The sequence below is a fragment of the Silene latifolia genome, chromosome 4, assembly GCF_048544455.1.
Source record: "Silene latifolia isolate original U9 population chromosome 4, ASM4854445v1, whole genome shotgun sequence".
NCBI classification, from domain to species: domain Eukaryota; kingdom Viridiplantae; phylum Streptophyta; class Magnoliopsida; order Caryophyllales; family Caryophyllaceae; genus Silene; species Silene latifolia.
The window spans coordinates 44,722,006-44,742,323 of NC_133529.1; the positions used below are offsets into that span (position 1 = coordinate 44,722,006).

Genomic DNA, 20,318 nt, shown 5'->3' on the forward strand with positions numbered 1-20,318 from the left:
TGACACTGATGTATGTCTCGGACCGGGGGGAAGCGCATAAGCTCGTCTCAAAGGACGAAAAAGACGAAGTAGTCAACGTCCAGATATCTGCCAGAGGGTGCAACATGCAATCCCTCAAAGTGGCGAAGAAGTCAGAAAAGGGGAAGAGCCCATCCTTACAACAGGAGGGTGATCCGATGAACACTGTCGGCGTGGTCGAAGGAGCCGAGACCGAAGAAGTGGAAATTGACCCAGGGCGCACCGTAACTGTCGGTGTCAACCTGGAGCCAAAATTCACGGCCGCTCTCCTAGACCTGGCCGAGGAAGAACAAAGACGTCTTCGCTTACTCGGCGGCCGAGATGCAGTGTGAGCCGGAGGTAATTGTTCACTGGTCGAACGTACTCTCCACCGCTCGCCCTGTCAAGCAGAAGATGAGGAACTCCTCAGCCGAGAAAGATGAGGCCATCAAGGCCGAGGTAGATAAATTACTAGCGGCGGGCTTTATCATGCCTTGTACTTATCCCGAGTGGTTAGCTAATGTTGTAAAGGTGAGGAAATCATCGGGGGCGTGGAGGATGTGTAATCGACGCCAAAGATTGCTATCCCTTGCCTCGAATAGATAGTTTAATCGACGCCACGGCAGGCTACACTATGTTGTGTCTGCTGGACGCCTTCTCAGGGTATCATCAGGTATTCATGGCCGAAGAAGACATGCCTAAGTGCGCATTCATCACCGGTAACGGCACATACATGTATAAAATGATGCCGTTCGGTTTGAAGAACGCCGGCGCAACTTACACAAGACTGGTGGACAAAGTGTTCCAAAATAAAAAAGGGCGAAACATTGAGGCTTACGTCGACGATGCTATTGTAAAAAGCAAGTCTGACAGCGAGCACTTAGCCGATTTACACGAGATATTTTGTTCGCTAAGGAAATACAAGATGAAGCTTAACCCAATGAAATGCAACTTCGGTGTCCGGTCAGGTAAGTTCCTCGGCGTGCTTGTCAGCGCCAGGGGAATTGATGCCAATCCGAGAAAAAGTCCAAGCACACTTGGACTGCCGGAGCCGAGGAATCGAAAAGAGGTTATGATGTTGACCGGGAGGATGGCGGCTCTAGCCCGTTTCATCTCTCGGTCAGCCGACAAGAGCACCCCATTCTTCAAAGTGTTGAAGGGGAATAAAGACTTCGGCTGGGGGAGGAACAGAGCACGGCTTTCGTGCAACCGAAAGCTCATCTTCAAACTCTCCCAACCCCGTCCAGGCCGATCTTTGGGGAGACGCTATATCTATACATAGCGATTACCTCGACCACGGTCGATCGTGATCGTCGAGAAGAAGACAAACAACAACACCCAATCTACTTTGTCAGCCATACATTGTTGCCCGCCGAAAGAAATTATCCACCGATTGAAAAAGCGACCTTTCTTTGTCGTCGTTGCCGCAAGGAAAGCGAAACCTTACTTCGGCGCACATCCCGTGACGGTCTTAACCGACCAACCATTGGAGAAAGCATTGGAAAAATTTGAGCAATCCGGCAGGCTCATCAAATGGGCAGTAGAGCTATCCGGCTTCGACATTCAATACAAGCCGAGGCCCTCGATAAAGGGACAGGCACTTGCAGACTTCCTGGCCGAGTGCACATATCAAGAAGAGCCAAACCCCGGAGTATGGGAAGTATACACCGACGGGTCCTCCACGACGAACGGCTCGGGGAGCGGCATCCTTATCATCCCAAACGGGGACGAGTTTGAGTACGCCTTGAAATTTACCTTCTCGGCCTCAAACAACGAATCCGAATACGAGGCGGTGATAACTGGAGTCGAGTTAGCTAGAGCCGCCGGGGCGGAGCACATCATTTTGAAAAGAGATTCACTTTTAGTGGCTAATCAAATCAGAGATACAATGCATTCCCAGGTCTGAGAACAACCGAGCCGACGCTCTCTCAAAGCTTGCCAGTTCAACCATCAAGAATGTCAGTCGAACCGTGCTGGTGGACATCAGGAATGCCAAAAGCATCACTGAGACCGTCGGCATGGTGGGCGACATAGAGGCCGAGACGACGTGGATGACTCCGATAATGAAGTACAAATTGATAAATGAGTTACCGGAGGACCGCAGTCTCTCGCAGAAGATAAAGAGGATCGCAGCAAGGTACTTGGTGTTTGAAGGAGAATTATACAGGAGGTCCGTGATAAGGCCACTCTTGAAATGTGTCGGCCCAGCCGACGCGGAGCTAATACTGACAGAAATTCACGAAGGCATCTGTGGTCATCACATGGGGGCAAGAACACTAGCCCACAAAGCTCTCCGAGCCGGCTACTTCTGGCCCACCATGCTTGAGGATTCCAGAGCTAAAACCAAAAAGTGCAACAACTGTCAAATGCATGCTCCGGTGATACATGCACCTTCCCGAGACCTGCAGCCGGTGCTTAGTCCCCTTCCTTTTGCACAGTGGGGGATGGATCTACTAGGGCCATTTCCAACGACATCCGGAGGAAGAAAGTACTTGATCGTCGCCGTTGACTACTTCACCAAATGGGTTGAAGCCGTAGCGGTACCTGCGAAGACGACGGCGGCCGTAAGAAAGGTAATCTGGGAAAATGTCATAACTCGTTTTGGGTTACCCCAAGTCATGGTATTTGACCACGGCCGAGAGTTTTGGAGTGACACAATAATGAACTGGTTGGAGGAACTTGGTATCAAATTTGCATACTCCTCCGTCTGCCACCCACGGAGCAACGGACAAAGCGGAGGCGACCAATAAAACAATCCTCAACGGTTTGAAGAAGAAAGTTGAAGACCTAAAGGGAAGATGGGCCGATGAACTACCCGTCGTCCTGTGGTCCCTTCGAACCACGGAGAAAGAAGCAACGGGGCAGTCCATTCCATTCCACTTAGTCTACGGTGCAGCGATCCCGCTAATCAAGCAACGGTGCGACATTCGTAACGACCACCTTTAACCCGGTTGAAAATGAGGAAGGTCGAGAACCTCCCTAGACACTGGTCGAAGAAAGCCGAGATACAAAGACGCCTCAACTCGGGCAAAGATACCACAACCGAATGAGAAGAGCCTACAACCGAAGAGTCCACAAAAGGGACTTAAAAGTAGGAGATCTAGTCCTAAGAAAGTCGGCCGCCACCAACAAAGGAAACATTCATGGTAAATTGACGGCCAACTGGGAGGGTCCCTACAAAGTGGTTGAAGAAATGAGGCCGGGTACATACCGGCTGACAGACATGGAGAGTGTACCTTTGATGAGCCATTGGAACACTGACAACCTTAGGAAATACTTTGTATAGCGGCGGAGGTGTCCAAAACTGTTGTTGGCACCCCAACGCGTGTTTATATCTAATGAAGAATCATCCAAGTTTTCCATCAAAGTGTTTATCCTCTCCGTAGTCATATCGAGGTAGACGCCACGGCCCAAGCCGGGCAGTCACCCCAAGAAGTAGACGCCACGGCAGTCACTACCAGCGCAGTTGATACTCGCGAAAGCGACCAACATGCCTTAAGAACGTATAAGTACAGTTGAGACGCAAATCTAGCCGCCTCGGCCAACCGAAGGCCTGGCAGAGGAAGCGATCAATATGTCTACAGATACGAACGTTGTCGCGCCGTAACCTCTAGCCGCCTCGGCCAACCGAAGGCCTGGCAGGGGACACAACGGTTGATACGCTAACATGTTCACAGCGGCGGTTGGGAAGCGCAAATCGGACGCCTCGGCCAGACCGAGAGTGAAAGAGGAAGCGACCAACATGCCAACATGTTTAAAAAACGTTAAGTACAGTTGAGATACGCATTCTAACTGCCTCGGCCAGGCCGAAGGTAAAAATGAAAAAAGCGCTCAATTAATAACGTAAGAAGACAAGTAAAGGATTGTGATCAAAGCCCCGATCAAGCCGAGGGCCAATAAACAAGCTTTATTGAAAATGATTACAAGGAGAATACAAACGACGACCGTCCCCATAGGGATAGCCTAAACACTACCTACCAAAGTTTTACAAAAAACAAGGAAAAGGAGAACAAAAGGTTACAGACATATCATTTGAAGCGCCAAAAGATGGCAGGGAGGAAAGGCTTAATAAGCGGCCCCGACAGTGGTTATCCGAGATGACCGGTGAACCCGGTGACGACCGCCGTCTCCCTATGCCTGCTGCTGCTCGTCACCGGCGACATCAGCAGATCATCTTTGATGGGCGACTCAGAAGCCGACTTGGCAGCTTCAGCTTCAGCTGCCTTTAGCCTCTCAGCTTCCTCCCTAGCCGCCTTCGCCTTTTCAGCATGGGCCGCCTTCTCCGCAGCCTCCTCTTTTTCCTTCTTCACCGCTGCCTCCTCCGCAGCCTTCGCCTCCGCGGCCTTCGCCTTAGCATCGAGCTTGTCATCAAACAGCTCATCAAATTTGTCCCACGGGAAGGAGCCTTCAGGAAAGAGCTCCCCGATCACTTCCCTAGCGGCTTCTTCGGCCAAGTCCCGGTATTGGGCGCACATGTTAGGGAGGACGACGCTTTGGAGCGTCTCGATGTCCTCCTCCCTCTGGGCGAGGATTGCCTTTGTGTTCCTGTGTGATTTGCACTGGGCCAAATACAGGGACTTCCATTCCTCCCTTTTCTTGGCAGTGAAGTCAACGACAGCCTGAAGCTTGTCATTCTCCTCCAGCCGCTTAGTGGCATCAGCCTCCGCGGCCTCAACCTTAGCTTTCTCAGCAAGGACCGCCTTTTCGGCGTCCTCCCTAAGTTTTCGCTCGGCAAGGACCGCCTTTTCAGCCTCGGCCCTGGCCCTCTCAGCTTCCTTCTTCGCAGCATCGAGCTCAAGCCTGAGCCGCTCAAGTTGTGGGGCAGCTTCGGCCATGACCTTTTCTTGCTCCATAATATGAGCACCGGCCATGTCAGCCCACTTCGCCAGCATCTTTTTAATCTGGGCGGGGTAAGACTTCGAGGAGGAGGGGATGACAGCGGCGTCTTTATCACCCGTCTTCCCAGGTCGCTTCTCAATAAGCTGTTCAGTAGGACCGGTAGACGGCGGCGGTTGATCTACAAAAAATGCGGACAAAGCATCCATGTCAACGTTATCAACGTTCATTGACATGCCGGAGAGCCTGTCATCAGGAACGCCTAATGAACCAGCTAAATCTGAGCCACAAGTTAGATCCGTACCAGTCCTGGGCTTCTTAGGCAGAGGGCCGGCTTGTCCCATTTCTTCGCCGGCCTCAGTAGCGACAGTAGCGGCAGAAGCAGTCTCTTTCCTCTTACGAAAAAGGGGAGATTCCTCCACATCGGTGGTCTCATCGCCGGTAATATCGACGACCACCACCGTCTCCTTTTGGACTGTAGGGATGGGAGGCTGAATGGAAGTTGACGCCGTCGCCGCCGAAGACGTTGCTTTTCGCGTTCGGCGCGGAATTTTACTGGCAACCTTCGCCTGGGCCGCCGTCACATCCAAGCCCATCAGCTGCTGATCCATGAGATCATTTGGCGCCGGCCTGCAATCACGGGTCTGGGCCTTAGGATGCAAGTTAACAACCGTCTTGTCCTTGGCAAGTCCCATTCTCTCGAGGAAATCCTCAGACAGATCCGGGCCAAAACGGTCTGCAAAGGAAACGAAGCAAGAGTTAAGTGAAAGAAATAAATCAAAGTTCAAAAACAGAAACATTAAAAGCAGAGATGGGCCTCACACCGACCCCACTCACCCTGTTCGAGGGCCGGTATGAGGCCGACGTGGCAGAGCGGCTCATCCTGAAGAATGATTTGCGTCGGGGGCATCCATCCCTTTGGCAACCCATTCTTGTCAGCTTCAAACAGCTTCATTGCCCGTTTTTCGTCCTCATTAAGAGGGACCCTGATGGCGTCCATCTTAAGCTTACTCCGGGAGACCCATTTGTCATGCTCCCCCTTACTCTCGCACCGCAAATTGACGCGGTGTTGGAAGGATTGGGGCAACGGATAGTCCTCCGGCACCTCGACGTACACCCACCGCGCCTTCCAGTCCTTACAAGATGTAATTTTGGATACGGAGACGTAACCCGGCTCCGTCTGCACACTGTACCACCCCACGGTACCAGGGTTTGACGGCCGAAGGTGATGAAGCCGGCGGAATAAGTTAACCGTCGGGGCCTCCTTCTTGAAGAGACAGAGCCACACGAAGCCAACTATAGTCCTAATGGCCAACGGATGCAGTTGAGCCACGGCGACATTCATGGCTTTAATGATGGCCATAACGTAATTATTCAGAGGAAACCGGAGCCCATACTCCAGGTGTCTGATGTATACGCCTATACAGCCCTTGGGAGGGCAACAGACCGCCTGACCTTCCATAGGAATAACAATACTATACCCCTTGCCGAAGGAGAAATGATGTTCGAAAAAGTCAGGACCAGAACAACTGGCGAACTTGTTGGTCCAAGCACGATCAGGGCCAATCTTACAGGCGTCGCCGTGATCCAGGAGATGCGGCCTCTCCTCATCGGAATGAGTCCTTTCCTCATCATCAACGTCATCATCACCATCATCATCATCCGAGAAATCCTCCAAATACTAATCGTCAACCTCAGGAGAAGGAGACCTAGGGCCCCCAGACCTTATCGGGACGGCGGCCAGTGCCTCCTCTTCATCAAGGCGCGACGGGGAACCCCCCGGCGCAGGATTACTAGGTCCGGCATCAGCAGAAGACATGTTCACAACAAAAACTTAACAATTAAAAGTTGGAAAATTTGTTTGTTTACCTTGGGAAGAGTGTTACGCCGAGTAACGCTTCAAAGACTAGAGAGAAGTTTCGTCAAAGAAAACCAAGCGAGAAGAAGAAATTTTTTTGAGAAAATGAATTTGGAAGGCCAAATTCAGGGGCTAACTGCCCTATTTATAGGGCAAAGCCCACTCAATCCGACCAATCAGGGCAAAGCCCATGAAACGTCAACCAATCAACACGGAGACACGTGTCAAGCATGCAGCCACGGAATGTCAATCGTCACAACAGTTACCAATCTTCTTTGACACGCTACTTGGCGGAATGCCAATCGACGTATCTTCTTCAACACGCTCCTTGGTATCCACTTGCCAAACGGCCCGCTGATTCAACCAAGCTTGGCAGCACCGGCTGGGGGCAATCAAAAGCACACGACACTCACAACCTCGGTCTCGGCCAGCGCCATTTTCTTTTCCACATTTAATGCCCTTTACACATCCATGTGGAGGGGGGATACGGTACGGCCTAAGCAGAACCAAGCCGGGATAGAAGAAGCCGGGGCAGAAATTTTTTCTTGCGCAGAATACGCTCAACACTCATCGAAGGTCCATACCACGGCATAGACTACGCTGGGGGCAAATTGATAGGGCATATTCTGCACCCGCTGACCGAGTCAACATATTGAGCAAGGTCAAAGATATCCAAAGCAAGTCAACACCTTGGACAGCCTTACCGACGCAGCCAGTCGGCCTGTCACTTGGGTCCCGGCTAGGACAACTAGCCAGCCGGGACACATATCCGCGTACTCATATCCAAGACCCCTCGGCATGGAGTCAACAGGGCCCGCCGGCCTGCCATGGGTCCCTCGGCCGAGGGTAGATCAGTCTTTCCACCTGCTAGCCACTTGGCCACTACGTGACAAAAGGTGAAAGTCAATAAATACTCCTCAATCCTCATTGAGGAAAAGATCCAAAATATAACCTAAACACCTCATAATCTGGTAATATCTTCCTTATCTCTCTACAATATATACTTCGCCAAGTAACACACAACTTATCTCTTTGAGTTCACTGACTTGAGCGTCGGAGTGAGTACGCTCGGCCAAAGCCGAGCCCTCAGTTTGTTCATTATTTCAGGAGAGGCCAAAAGGAGGATTCAATCAAAGACGTCATTCTACAAGCCACGAGTGGTAACAAATAACTGCTCCGTAATCACACCCGGAACACTATCGATTGTCTTAAAATAAACATTATAATATCACTAATATAGTAATATATAATCGCTTTTATAAATATCTACGTGATTAATATTTGTATGATATTGTTGTAACTAAGGTTTGCCGTTAATACAAACTCTTATAAGAACTCTTTAAGATAATTTTTAAGCGATTCAAAAGATTTTGGGTTGATACCCTTAAGTTTCAAATATGACTCATATTTATAATCATGTAATACCTCACCTCGTGATAATCTTCTAATGTGGGACAATTCAACTATTTATCACTACTACAAAAATAGACCTAATGCAACATTTCGTGTGCAACACTTACGGTTTGTGTTGCAATTTTCAGTTAATTAAGCAACGCTTAATTTATAAATGTTGGTGTTGCAATGTATTACTCGAAGTGCAACGTTTTTATACAAATGTTGCATTTTGTCGCAACACTTGTGCAACACTTATATCACATAAGTTATAAACCCTTTATAAAAATTTCATTTTTTTGTTCGGTAGCTCAAAACATTTTCTTGAAAATTTTGTTTGTGCGCCACTTTTTATTTTTTGGAATCTCCCATCAATAATCAATATTATTATTCAATCTTTCAATTCCTTCCATCACGCGTCATTCAATTCATTTATTTGATACAGTAACAAAAACTCTTCGATATTCTTCGTCCTTTCTCATTCGACACTTCCACCGTCTCTTTGCTTCTCCTTTCTCATTCAATCTTCTTCGTTTCTCTTTCATGCATTCAATCCACTGTCTCTTAATCATTCAATCTCAAGTTTGATTCACCCAGAAAAGGCGAAGGCATATTGGGAACAAAGCAACCATCGTTCGCGACTTTTCTTATTAGGTTTGTACCCTAATTTTGTTTATTATTTCAATTGCAAATTTTTTTTTATCTTTGAGTTTGAGTTGTTGGTTTATTGATTTAGTTGCAATCAAACCTTGCAAAACCGTCATTATCTTGGCCGTTCGCCAAGCCGCACGCCGATCACCACCGCCGCTTCTGTCTCACCACCACCGCAAATTCTTTTCTTAATTATAGTTTTAGTGTTGAATTTGGGGAAGTTCATTAATTAGGGTTTTGATGTCTCTTAGTAAGTTTGCCGAGAAGTTGATCTTGTGGAGGCCAGTATGTTTGCCGATAATCCCGATTGGAGGTATTTGAATAAGGTTGTTACTTTGCTTTCTTAAATTCTGGTTTAAGTTCATAAAGAATGACTTGTTTTGTATTACTTTCTATTAGTTTTCGTCTTCTCTATTACTTTTCTCTCGCATATTTTCTTCACACTTATTTCCCCTATCTTTACATCTCCTGCTAGCTCTAAGCTTTTTATGTATGTTGCCTTCACATATTTCTCTCCCTCTTGCTTCCTTTACGTGTTTTCCCATTTTTTTTTACGTTTAGATGGGATCGAAGGATGGTGTATGTTAGCCATCCCCGTATCATTTTGGATCTAAGGCTTTGCTTTCAAGTTGTTATATAGCTGCATACTTTGCTGTTATCTATTGCTTTTTTAGATTTTCTTGGAATTGTACACTGGCAAGGTTGTTATGCATGGTATATATATCCTTAATCTGGTTGGTTTAATTGTTTCTCAGTTTATAATATGTTTCTTATCTTATTTTGCTGTGTAGACGATCGGGTGACAAAGGACATACAATTAATTGATTCAATTGCAGAGAGGCAAGCACAGATCTTTTCTAAAGAGTGTAAATTGTTTCATCTTTGATGTGCGATTCAATCCATCTATCCCCTGTAAGATAATCTCATCTGGCCATTGCTTATGTGCAGCAGTATTAATTCCTATATACCCTTTTTATATAGCTACTTTGCTTGATGCTATTGGTTCTCTGAATATATTAGGTGCTGAGATCGGCACCTGAAATATAGTGCTTGGAGGCTAATTTGTGTAATATATAACTTGCACTAGTTTGTGTGATTCTAATTTTTTTTATGTAGAACTTGGACACTAATTTGTGGGATTCATGTCTTTGCTTGTGCGCTAAAGTTATAGGATTGATGCCTATGATTGATTAGGTACCTAAAACATAATTAAAGAACTTCCTCAACTATATGTGGAATAACCTTTTGGAAATTTATTAACTTAGGGTAACATTATCAGTAAGACTCTCCCAAGTATTGAGACTATGACACATCAACTTTCCCTTACATGTCAATATGTCATTACGTTTGAGCCATGAAATCCCTCTCCTTATGTTTGTTGGTGTATTTTTCCTGAGCATATAGTTTTCTTATGTGTTTATAATTGGTCTTACATCTCTTAATTGATTGAGAACTGAAAAGAATGAGACTTAGTTCAGAATGTTCAAAAATTGGCAAAAAAATCGTTATGAAATCTTATTCATGAAAGTCAGGATTTTTGATGGTCTTATAGTGTGGTGTGTCACTTAGATTCATTCTATGCTCTAGCTTTACACACACTAGAGACTTGATACATGCATCATCTATATTAAATATAGAAGGGTGTTGGATGGTTTTTTCACTACAAAGACACGCAAAATGTTTTGTTGATTTTAGATCTTCCTCTCGAACCTTTTATCACTAAGATTTATGTCATCATCATCAGTCATTCGGCAAAGCGTGATCTGCAATTGCATCAAACCCGCCGAGTCTTTGAACTCGTATTGTGAGAATTCTCGCTTTCTTTTTTTTGTTGATTCCAATTTCACGTGAAAGTAGACTATTTAAAGATTCTATACATATAAGGAACTCAATATTTGGATAAGTGAAACTCCAGTTGTGCTCCTCTAAAGTTAGATCAGATTTACGCATATTATGAGCAACCGAGAAATTGACTTCTTCCTTGCTTGTGATCAAAATTCTCTTAGTCGTTTAATTGCACAGGTTTAATTTTTTCAATCTCTGATTCTTTGTGTTAGTTGATCACTGTCATTGCCTACCATGTATCCTGTTGTTTCCTTTGTTGACGCAAGAAAACCCTCTCTTGGCCTGTTCTTAGCACCTATTAGCTCCTGCAAATCATGTACCTGTAGAAGAAATAAGGGGCGGCTAGCATCTTCTTCGGCGGGCGGAGTGAATTCCTTAAGCGAGGCACGCTGGCAAACATTTTTTTACGGATGAAGACTTGCTTTTATTTATAATAATCGTTAATCATTAGTTCTATTTAAACATTTGCGAGAAGATCTACTAATTTTCATCCTTTTTTATATGTAATTGACATATTTTTGAGACCACCGTGAAATCCAATTACTTCAGCCCCCGTCGACCACCGTGAAATCCAATTACTCAAGCCGCCGTCAACTCCTTGTCACGAGGTTAGTCACAGACTTTATTTCATCGATTTTATGGTTTAAGGTTTAATCGATTTTGCCTTACGCCGTCAACTGCTTCTGCTGCTTGATACGTGCATTTTATATAGTCTTTTTAGCCTATTTCATGCACGCACTTCTACGCTTTTATCGTAGTTTATGCTACGAAATGCCCCGAATATGCTACTTTGGTTTGTTTTGTCTTATTTGCAGGAATGAACCAGAAAGTAGTGAAATCAAGCCTTTTACCGTTCGTTTAGCATGCATTTGGAGGAAGAGTGAATTTTGAGCGGAAATGTAGTTGTCTTGAGATGCGCAAAGAAGAAAGATAGCTAGGCGAGCAAAGGAAGAACTTCAAATTGCTAGTGCCTGCTTTGGAGAGACATATCTTGAGTTTTACAACAGATATTCAGGTGATTCCAATTGGAGATGAAAGTTTGTCCTCTTAGCTTTTCAACGCCACCGGAATCGCCCTGTTTGCCCAAGTAACGAAGAAATGGCAGCCGTTTGAAGTTCAGTGCGCAAAGCAGGAAATGCGCGCTGGAAAGTACTCGATCGAGTAGACATATGGTCGATCGAGTACTAGCTACAGCGAGAAGATATTAGTCGATAATAATTAGATTATATCTTAGTTTTATCTTATAATTAGATTAATAATAATTATCTCTCAATATATAAGAGATACAAAGTTAGACCTAAGGCAATCATTCATTCCCTGGAGTCAGTAGAGGGGACGGACGACTGCTTGTTCTTCATTTCTCTATTTTTCAGATTGTATTGGTATTTTTATTTCTCTTTAATCCTTTAATCCTTTTCATTGCTTTAATTCCTTCTTCCCTATATTAATTATCGTAATTGCTTTAATTCAATTCTTATTAGTCTTTTATAATGTTGAATTCCAATTATCTATTTCTTGTTATTGTTAATTCGTTGGTTATGAGTAGCTAATTCCCCTCTGCTAAGACTATAGGGGATCCAATATTTATGAAGGGAGAGTAATCGTTTTATTGGGTTAATGCTGGTATTGTCTTTGTTGGTTAAATGCTGTAGTTAATTGTATCTTTCTAATTGAGTCGACGCAATTAGACCTATAATTCTTAGTGATCCTCGCCCTGGACCGAAAGGTTGAAAGAGGCGAGACTAGTAGCGAACAATAGAGTATTGCAGTGAGGGCGAAAGTTAAGCTGTTTACGCTTTAGGGTGAATTAAGGACCGAAAGGTGACGTTCGTTACCCCTTAGACCGTATTTGCATTGACCTGAAACCTAGATTACTTGACCGGATGATTATGGTGAACCGTTTGTCTTAACTGTTTTTCTCTATCTGTTTAATCTCTTTCCCTTATTCTCTTTAGTTTAGAAATCACATTCAAAACCCCCAAATTGTGACACCCGACAGACTGAATTAAACAGATAATTAGCAAAATAGCCTCCCTGTGGAGATCGACCCTGCTTATTGCTAGCTATTAGTTAATTGTACTTAGGTATTTATTTTTGATACTAAACGACGTATCAAATTTTGGCGCCGTTGTCGGGGAGGCGACGCTTTTATCTGTTTTAATTTTGTCTGTTTTTCGCCTCAAGGGAAGACTGAGTACCTTGAGGCCGTTCTTATCTTTTTCTTTAGTGCTGTTTTGATAGGTCTTACAGGTCTATTAGACAGATTTTAGGAAGAGATTGTCGAAGGGAAGGCTTGAGTACCTTCGATTCTTTTGCTAAGATGACGTCCGTCTCTCAACTTATTGCTCAGTTTGAAGCTCAAACTGAAAGATCTACTAATTGGGAGAGGAAAGAATCTTGGGGTTGTGGTAATTACTATGATGCTGCTCCTCCACCGAGGCCTAGACCACAACCGTTGCTGCAACAAGGCTACCCACTGCCTTGTTATTCTTTCTCACAGCCGCCAATTCCCCCACTTGCTAGGAATGATGAGGCTGAAGAAGTTAAGTCAATGATAAGGGCACTTGAACTACAGTATCAACAGTATCATAATTCTGGTGAGGAATTTGCCATCCGTATACAGAAGCTACAGTCTTGGGTGCATCAACTAGCTGTTGAGCAAGCCCAAGAGCAATATGAGCAAATCCAAGAGGAAGATAAGACGGTGTGTGCTATGAATACCGATATCATTCCCTCTCATATAGTGCCCGAGTCGCCTATTACCGCTACTGTTGATAACTCGAGCCTCACTGGTACCATTCACGCAGCTCACAGTACTGATGTGCGCGCTTGACTGAAGCGAGGAATTCGATCGAGTGCCTACCACTGCTCGATCGAATTATTTGGAGGATTTTTCATTCGTTCGACCTACTTCGTTTAGTCGATCGAACACATTTGAAGAGGATCATCTCGATCGACTACCTGAACCTGTTCGATCGAGTAACAACAATCAAACAGTAGTCGATCGAGTTCCCATTGACATTCGATTGACTACTTATCATGAGGAAACTACTCGATCGAGTAGTGACACACCTCGATCGATCCCTGAAGCCTCGGGAAGCGTGAAATTGTCACCAACGCCTATTCCAAGTGACGATACAAAGGAACATACGGTTAAATCCTATTCTGTTCGAGTTCCTTTTTCAAAATCGTCGCTACCATACCGTGACTGCAATTTCCTGGACCGTATCCGAGATCTTAATGTCGCTGATCATTACAATGCAATGATTGCTCAGGTACCCTCTTATTCTGAATTTCTTGATCAAATTGATTGGTCTAAGAGGGATGTTAGTAATGTTAAGACGGTAATGAATGTTTCTATGACTGAAGAGTGCAGCGCACTTCTTCGAAATGGGACCCCGCCTAAATTGTCTGACCCAGGTCGTTTTTCTATACCATGTTCAATAGGGACCCATTCAATTGATAGTGCTTTATGTGACCTAGGAGCTAGTATTAGCGTTTTACCTTTGTCTCATGCCTTGAAATTTGGGTTGACTAAGTTCACACGCGCTAAAACGACTGTTCAGCTAGCTGACCATTCTTATGTACGGGTCAAAGGAGCTTTACATGACGTACCTGTTAGGATCGGGAATTTCTATATTCCCGCAGATTTCATTGTCTTAAACATACCCGAAGATCGCAATGTTCCCATTATTTTGGGACGACCATTTTTGTGCACTGCTGGCGCAATTATCGATGTCGGGGTTGGGACACTTACCTTTCAGGTCGGAGGGGAGGACTTGGTTTTTACTAAGTCTGATGACCCTAGGGAACCCATGCACATCCCGCCATGTGATGATGTCCCTCATGAAGAGTCCTTTGATATACCGTCTGATAGTCCTTCTGTGTCACATATTATTGTTGCTTTTATGATGCCTCCGCCCCATTCTGGGAGCGAATTGGAGGAACATGCCTTTGTTTCTCTTTCTACAGGTCTTGACAAGTTCAAAGACCCGGGAGGTGAGATGGGTGCTCTTAGCATGAAGTCGGGAACTGCCTGGATAGACGACCCAGGAGGAGGTGTTGATAAAGCTACACCGTCTAGGAAAAAGCTGCTTGATGAGGTGATAGATTGGGACCCGGATGCTGTGGGAAGCTGCTGTTCTTACATTGCCAAGCTGTGGAGGCGGATGTCCGCCGACGATTCTTGAAGCTACCGCGTCTAGTCGAGGCCTAGTAGTGGGCCAATGATCTCGTGTCTTTGTTGGATGATGAGAAGAAGGTCGAGCGGGACTGTCTGAAGCTAGCGCACGGGAGGCAAATGGATGTTTTTTTTGAACTTTTGTTGAACTGTTTATTTTTCCTTAGCTTATTGTTGAACTTTATACGCTGTTTTACGAACTTCCTATGTATTTCCTTGCTTTAAATGCGTGTTTTGCAGGTCAAAGTACTCGATCAAATGGTTTTGTGCTCGATCGAGCACTTTTTTTGAGGCAGTTTTCACTCGATCGAGTGATATTGTCCTCGATCGACCAAAACCAAAATCATGCTTACTCGATCGAGTGGTTTTCTACTCGATCGAGTCCTTCCAAGCACCAGTTCACTCGATCGAATTTGTTCCAAGTGCTCGATCGAGTAGTTTTGACTCCCAGCTGCTTTTTTCCGTCTATGGAGCTACTGTTTGACATTCTTTGACCTCCCATGTTCATGGTCGGTTTGGGGAGGTCCCCTCTTTATGACGTCTTGTAAGTTTTCCGCTTTTACTCTCTTCCTCCTTTAGTTTGCATTTTCCTTTCCATGTTTTGGTACAATGGGGGCATTGTACAGTTTGGTTTGGGGAGGTTATGCATCCATATCTGTGTCTGCATCTTGTTTTTATTGCATTTCTGTTATCACGTTTAATTTCAGTATGCATTGTTGTTTATTTTCATAAAAATCAAAAATCTCATAAAAATTGAAAAATTTCAATTTTTCAAAAAATATTCACGTTTATTTTTGCATATAGGTTGAGTCGGAACGGTAGATTTCCGTGATGAAGTTGCACTTTAACTTGTCTTTTTACTTGAGCCTTGCACTTCTGTTGATAGTTATTAGCTTTGTCATACGCATAGTCTACGAGTTTCTGTTCAAATATAGCTGACTGTTTAGACTTGACCTGATAAATTGGCAACCTACTCTACAATTTCTTAGTTTTTAGAGCCCATAACTGGTGACATTCATGACCAGTTCATTAGGAATTTTGAGTAGTACTCCTTGCATAGCATGTTCGTTTTTTTTGCACATTTATGACATTCAATTTCTCGTCAAATGCACATATTCGGGTTTGTGGTTGGTGTCACATGCAGGGAGGTGCTTGCAAATTTCCCTTTCCTTATATTTTTCACCCAATTAGCTCCACATTAGCCAAAACTTGCCTTTTTGACCCATTAGCTACATTCCAAACTAAGCCTGTCTAGTCAAGCTAGTTAGTATGTCTTTTGTGGTATGAGTTTTCGTCTGCAGTTTGGCCGTATCTCTTTTGTATGGAGTTGTTGGAAAATAAAGGAAGGGAGTATGAAAAAAAAGGTATTGAAAAAGAAAAAAATAAAGAGAAGGAAACGTGAAAGAAAGAGAAAGAAAAAAAATGAAATGAAAAAAAAAAAATGAAAAAAGAGGCTGGAACGTGAATCAAAAAAGAAAAGAAGTTTGAAAAAAAGAGTTGTTTTGTTTCAGTTGGTTTATTCAGACGGTATTAAAAAAGGGAACTTTGTGACCGTTTGACTCCTCCGTTTTATTTTATATTTTTGAGGAGATTGTGTTTGAGTTTAGTGAGCTTTGTGCCAATTGAAGGGCACTTGTGTTTATTTTACAGTCAGTTGAGATTCGGACGGTCTTATATGGTCCTGTTAGGAACTAGCTTGACGCTTTTACCTCCACATTTCCATAACATGTTTTGCCTTTCTCACCTGAACCTCACTATTCCCAAATTATTTGTAAGCCCTCGGCTGTGACAGACATTATTGGTTGGAGTGTGTGCATTAGTGCTTGAATTGTCTTTCATTTTTGTTGCATGCATGCTATGTAGGTCGCAGTCTAGGTGAGTGACTGTTTCTCTTTCTCTCTTTTACATATATTATTCACCCTTTGCTTCATGAGAGAAGAGTGACCACGTGAGAGTCCGATTTTGTTAGTCTTGCAAGGTCGATAGGTCAGCTTTATTTATGGACATCTTATAATTCGTTTGCGTAATGACCATTGTAGCTGTAACTGTTGATTTTAGTTTGCATTAAACTGGTTCAAGTAGACAAGTTAAGCTAGCTCTGAGTTATCACTTCCGTTCCATTAGTTGCATTTTAGTTTACTCGAGGACGAGTAAAGGTTTGGTTTGGGGAGATTTGATACGTGCATTTTATATAGTCTTTTTAGCCTATTTCATGCACGCACTTCTACGCTTTTATCGTAGTTTATGCTACGAAATGCCCCGAATATGCTACTTTGGTTTGTTTTGTCTTATTTGCAGGAATGAACCAGAAAGTAGTGAAATCAAGCCTTTTACCGTTTGTTTAGCATGCATTTGGAGGAAGAGTGAATTTGGAGCGGAAATGTAGTTGTCTTGAGATGCGCAAAGAAGAAAGATAGCTAGGCGAGCAAAGGAAGAACTTCAAATTGCTAGTGCCTGCTTTGGAGAGCCATATCTCGAGTTTTACAACATATATTCAGGTGATTCCAATTGGAGATGAAAGTTTGTCCTCTTAGCTTTCCAACGCCACCAGAATCGCCCTGTTTGCCCAAGTAACGAAGAAATGGTAGCCGTTTGAAGTTCAGTGCGCAAAGCAGGAAATGCGCGCTGGAAAGTACTCGATCGAGTAGACATATGGTCGATCGAGTACTAGCTACAGCGAGAAGATATTAGTCGATAATAATTAGATTATATCTTAGTTTTATCTTATAATTAGATTAATAATAATTATCTCTCAATATATAAGAGATACAAAGTTAGACCTAAGGCAATCATTCATTCCCTGGAGTCAGTAGAGGGGACGGACGACTGCTTGTTCTTCATTTCTCTATTTTTCAGATTGTATTGGTATTTTTATTTCTCTTTAATCCTTTAATCCTTTTCATTGCTTTAATTCCTTCTTCCCTATATTAATTATTGTAATTGCTTTAATTCAATTCTTATTAGTCTTTTATAATGTTGAATTCCAATTATCTATTTCTTGTTATTGTTAATTCGTTGGTTATGAGTAGCTAATTCCCCTCTGCTAAGACTATAGGGGATCCAATATTTATGAAGGGAGAGTAATCGATTTATTGGGTTAATGCTGGTATTGTCTTTGTTGGTTAAATGCTGCAGTTAATTGTATCTTTCTAATTGAGTCGACGCAATTAGACCTATAATTCTTAGTGATCCTCGACCTGGACCGAAAGGTTGGAAGAGGCGAGACTAGTAGCGAACAATAGAGTATTGCAGTGAGGGCGAAAGTTAAGCTGTTTACGCTTTAGGGTGAATTAAGGACCGAAAGGTGACGTTCGTTACCCCTTAGACCGTATTTGCATTGACCTGAAACCTAGATTACTTGACCGGATGATTATGGTGAACCGTTTGTCTTAGCTGTTTTTCTCTATCTGTTTAATCCCTTTCTCTTATTCTCTTTTCCTTACTCTTATTAGTTTAGAAAATCACACTTAAACCCCCATTTTCGTGACATCCTGACGGACAGAGTTAAACAAATAATTAGCAAAATAGCCTCCCTGTGGAGATCGACCCTACTTGCTGCTAGCTTCTGTTAGTTGTATTTAGGTATTTATTTTTGGTACATAACGACCGTATCACTGCTGCTGATAACTCTTCTTCATCCTACTTTAGGTGACTCATCTCATCAATTTCATCTTTCATTAGGATGTATCAATCTTCTCATAAATATTTATTACCAACATTACTCATTTGCTATGAATATGATATAGTGTAGGATATGTAGTGTACCCTTTTGTTTATCCATGCCTCGATGCCCGATGGTGATGAGTTATGTCCCGCTTATGCTTCCTATAAGAGACCCCATAATTGTAGAAAATGAATGTTTGTGATATATACATTCCTCAGCTTGCCCACAAAAGTAGCATTTATCCTCAATATCCATGTCATACTTGATTAGTTTGTCATTTGTCATTCGTATTCAGAGCTTCTAGTGCATATTGTCATCCCATAAACTGATTTTTAGCACAACTAACCCACCCATTCCAGGCATTGTTGTACCTGGTCACCTATCTTTGGTGCATGCTTGTGTACCTCCGAACCATTCGGACCATTGATAAACCTTATTAGTAGCATGAGGCGAGTAGGTAGTTAGAGTAAATTCTGTAGGTAGATAGAGTAGTCAATAGGGCTGCTATGATTGGAACTTATGATGCAGAATTATTAGAGTAAGGCAGGTTAGTATGCTTATCCTGTGAAGGTAGAAAAATGGCCTGGCTATCGAGAACAGAGGGTCTCTGAGTCTTTGGTGTGATTATTATGGCTGGACAGGCCTACCTTTGCAGATCAAACTCAAACGTTTCACATAGGCTACACCTTGTGTACAATCACGTACTCTATTTTCTGCACATCCTTGTTAATTAGTTGTTCTTTAATGCATTATTTATTATTTCGTGATAATTAAGTGTGACGTATCATCTATGCCTATTGAGCCTTTGAATCCTCAAATCTAATAATGTTCTATTTTTTATGCTACAGGTTGCATTTGAGGTATTAACAATGATGACGGGTTGATTTTTTGTCCGGCTGGCAACATATATATGCTCACAATACAAGAATGAAGACTTATAATTAGTAGCTTTCAAATAGTCGTTAAGAATTATTATTTGTTCTATTTAAACATTTGTTATATTTGTTTTAGTTAAATAATTGAACATTTGCGATCGAAGTTCTACTTTTGATCCTTTTTTGAAATGTAATTGACATATATTTTTGAGACTGAATCAATTGAATGCACAATTAGAGAGAATTACAATTGTTGCGTGCCTTACAAGTCCTTATGTCGTTGCACTTTATTAAGTGTTGTTTTTGAATAAATTAGTGTTGCATTTGTTTATTATAAGTGTTGTTTTGGGACGTAACGAGTGTTGTGTTAAAAATGTTGCATTAATTTGATATAAGTGTTGCTTATCAACATGAAAAGTATTGCATTAGTTCAGGAAGTGTTGCTTTTTTTACATAAGAAATGTTGCATTAGAAGATAAAAAATGTTGCCTTTGCAATTGAAAAAGCGTTGCATAAACATGACCAATGCAACACTTTTCAAAAGTGTTGCTTCAGATTAAAAAGTGTTGCATTAAGCGTTGCAATGACCTAATGCAACAAGACCTGATGTAGCACTTGATTAAGTGTTGCATAAACTCTATTGCAACATTTATATGACATTATGCAACAATAGCAAAGTGTTGCTATAGAATCTAAATGTAGTAGTGTATATGTAGTATATTTACCACACCTACATTATTTTTCAATGTGGGACAAACAATATACTTAGAAATACACCATCTTTTTCGCACCTAATTCGACATCTAACCCTGTTTAATAATAATAAGCAAATACTATACTATTTATTAATATTTGTATAGTACTTTTTTTTTTAACTTCTTATCGTAATTAAAATATGTGAAAATAATATGATGCTATATTCTAATGCTAACATGTATTTACCACGAATCTAATTATTTAATTTTAAAAAAAAAATTATGTTGCTTTTTTTTCCGAAATGGATGTATAAGTTTTAATATA

The 20,318-nt window shown here is 42.7% G+C and overlaps 1 protein-coding gene across 4 annotated transcripts in view; it reads left to right on the forward strand.

The window, feature by feature from the left end:
• Nucleotides 1-19,536, forward strand: part of LOC141653477 (protein CHROMOSOME TRANSMISSION FIDELITY 7-like) — a 36,249-nt gene extending 16,713 nt beyond the window's left edge. The window contains exons 7-9 of one of the 4 annotated variants that reach the window (XR_012547419.1): nt 8,986-9,060; nt 11,103-11,187; nt 19,272-19,536. The gene's annotated coding sequence lies outside the window, so the exon portion shown is untranslated. Of the gene's footprint in view, nt 1-8,985; nt 9,105-9,525; nt 9,609-11,102; nt 11,188-19,271 lie in introns of those variants that run through there. The other 3 variants (XR_012547420.1, XM_074461254.1, XM_074461253.1) reach the window with 3 other exon arrangements.
• The last annotated feature ends 782 nt before the right edge of the window (nt 19,537-20,318 follow it).